At 32.5% G+C, this 3,247-nt stretch overlaps 1 non-coding gene across 1 annotated transcript; it reads left to right on the top strand.

Annotated features, from left to right (window-relative positions):
- Positions 1 to 767: 767 nt before the first annotated feature.
- TRNAL-CAA (transfer RNA leucine (anticodon CAA)) lies at positions 768 to 878 on the top strand. The gene is made up of 2 exons: positions 768 to 805; positions 833 to 878. It is a non-coding gene; the product is annotated as a tRNA-Leu (tRNA).
- Positions 879 to 3,247: the final 2,369 nt, after the last annotated feature.

Raw genomic sequence — 3,247 nt, 5'->3', positions numbered from 1 at the left:
ATATATATATAAAATGTTATACTTTGCTGTGCCATATATTCTGCTTGTATATAGCAGCAAGCTTATATTTTTTCTGCACTGTCAAAAAAAAAAAAAAATATATATATATATATATATAAAAATATATATATATATATATATATATATATATATATATATATATATATATATATATATATATATATATATCAGGGGCGAACTGACATGGGCACTCATGGGGCCCCCTGCTGACCCCGGGCCAAAAAAAAAAAAATATATATATATATATAAATATATATATATATATATATATATATATATATATCAGGGGCGAACTGACATAGGCACTCATGGGGCCCCCTACTGACCCCGGGCCCTCGGGCAGTGCCTGAGTTTCCAAATGGTCAGTCCACCCGATATATATATATATATATATATATATATATTTACATATATATATTTTTTTTTGTTAGACATACAAATATATATATATATATTTACATATATATATATATTTATATATATATATTTTTTTTTTGTTAGACATACAAATGTCCTGTGTATAACAATCTTCAAATCACGTTGAGATATAAAAAAATTATAGCTTTTAATTTCATGTAATTTAACTTTTTACCAATAATGTAAATCAAAATCTAACACACGCCACAAGCAGTCTCCGGTACAAATCATCAATGTATCAAAACAAAACGTATAGCAATGTACATAAAACATACTGACATGGAGAATCTTTTCTTTTTGGCTCTCAGAGGCTGTTCAGACTTTCAGTTGTCAGGATGGCCGAGCGGTCTAAGGCGCCAGACTCAAGAGTTGCTCTCTTCCCAACAGTTGGGTGTTCTGGTCTCCGAATGGAGGCGTGGGTTCAAATCCCACTTCTGACAATACTTTTTTTTCCTCCAAAGGTATTTAATTTCAAAGCTACAATTTATTAAACGGATACAATTTATTTATATACTTTAAATACTATTTAAAAATAAAATAGCAAAACAAGACAATCATTACAATCATGTCCTCTTTATGAGTCATGTTTCTGCTCGTCTTTTTATTTGTTCCATTTACACAAACCACATTTCTTCTTTAGTACATGAACCTTTTGTTTTTTTCACGAAATACTTCATTAAGAAATAATTTAAAAATTAAATATTTACAAAGAAATGTAAAAAAATAAACAGCTATCATCAAAAGTGTTAAATGCTTAGGAACTTGGCTGCCATTCCAGGAGGAGCTGTATGTGACTTCGCCATTCTCACGCAATATGCCAGCTGCAGTTTTAGTGTAGTGACAACGGTGATTTTTCTGCTAAACGCAACATTTTCAGACCACACATTATTTTGTTGATAATTTAAATGTTGTTTTAGGCTTCATGCCCAAAAAAAAAAAAAAAATTCTCAGCTCGCTTACCAGTCAGCCTGCAACAAACCAAATGAACCCTGTATGGCAGTTCGCTTGAACCACTTCCCGTCCAGCCCATGTACATAAACGGCCAGACGGGAGCAGTGCAGGAGCGGGTCGCTGTTTATAAACGTCCTTCCCTGCTTGTGTGCGCTCCCCGGGAGTGCACGGCACCGCGATCCGGTGCCCGCTGGGTACATTAGACACAAAATTTAAATATATTGTACTTTGAGTTTTAAATCTGCCTAGCAACAAGAAAAAAAAAACATAAAACGCATCAAAAACGTAAAAAACGCAGGTTCAAAAACTCAAAATGCAATGCAGAAATGTTGCATTTTGCATTTTTACCACGTTTTTGATGCGTTTTGTTTGTTTTTATTTTTCTTGTTGCTAGGCAGATTCAAAACGCAGCAAAAAAAAAACAAACTTGCATTTAAGAGATGAAACAAAAGAAGAGAGAGAGACAGAAGGTACATTCCACACAAATTTAAATATATTGCATTTTGCGTTTTAAATCTACTAGCAACAAGAAAAAGAAAAAAAACATACAACGCATCAAAAACACATCAAAAATGCAGGTTCAAAAACTCAAAATGCAATGCAGAAATGTTGCATTTTGCATTTTTACCACGTTTTTGATGCGTTTTGCTTGTTTTTATTTTTCTTGTTGCTAGGCAGATTCAAAACGCAGCAAAAAAAAAAACTTGCATTTAAGAGACGAAACAAAAGAAGAGAGAGATAGAAGGTACATTCGACAAATTTAAATATATTGCATTTTGCATTTTAAATCTACTAGCAGCAAGAAAAAAAAATGAAAATAAAAATGCAAAATGTATCAAAAACACGTAAAAAATGCAGGCAGGTTCAAGAACTCAAAACGCAATGCAGCAGCATTGCGTTTTGCATTTTTGCACCTGTTTTTTTGCCGCGTATTGCTTGTTTTTATTTTTCTTGTTGCTAGGCAGATTCAAAACGCAGCAAAAAAAGCTTGCATTTAAGAGACAAAACAAAGGAAGAGAGACAGAAGGTACATTTGACACAAATGTAAATATATTGCCTTTTGCGTTTTAAATCTGCCTAGCAACATGAAAAAAAAATGCAAAACGCATCAAAAACATGTCAAAAACACAGGTCCAAAAACTCAAAATGCAATGCAGAAGCATTGCATTTTGTGCTTTTGCACCTGTATTTTTGTTGCATTTTTGATGCGTTTTGCTTGTTTTTATTTTTCTTGTTGCTAGGCAGATTCAAAACTCAGCAAAAAAAAAACTTGCATTTAAGAGACGAAACAAAGGAAGAGAGAGAGACAGAAGGTACATTCCACACAAATTTAAATATTTTGCATTTTAAATCTACTAGCAACAAGAAAAAAAAATGAAAAGAAAAAAAACCACAAAACACATCAAAAAAAGTCAAAAACGCAGGTTCAAAAATTCAAAATGCAATGCAGAAGCGCTGCCTTTTACATTTTTGTCGTGTTTTTGATGCGTTTTGATTGTTTTTGTTTTCTTGTTGCTAGGCAGATTAAAAATGCAGCAAACACTCAGCAAAAACGCACTACATGCTTTTCTGCACCGTTTCCATTGAAGTATATAGATAAAATAAAAACAAGCAAAACACATTAAAAAAAAAGGCAAAAACACAAGTTCTGAAGCATTGCGTTTTTGCACCTGCATTTTGCCGCATTTTTGATGCGTTTTGCTTGTTTTTATTTTTCTTGTTGCTAGGCAGATTCAAAACACAGCAAAAAAAAACTTGCATTTAAGAGATGAAACAAAGGAAGAGACAGAAGGTACATTCAACATAAATTTAAATATATTGCATTTTGCGTTTTAAATCTACCTAGCAACAAGAAAAA

This window comes from Staurois parvus, unplaced genomic scaffold, assembly GCF_062004578.1.
Source record: "Staurois parvus isolate SC_StPar_1 unplaced genomic scaffold, SC_StPar_1.0 ptg001930l, whole genome shotgun sequence".
NCBI classification, from domain to species: domain Eukaryota; kingdom Metazoa; phylum Chordata; class Amphibia; order Anura; family Ranidae; genus Staurois; species Staurois parvus.
Note: the sequence above shows the minus strand (reverse complement) of the source record. Positions and strands in the feature narration are given on the sequence as shown.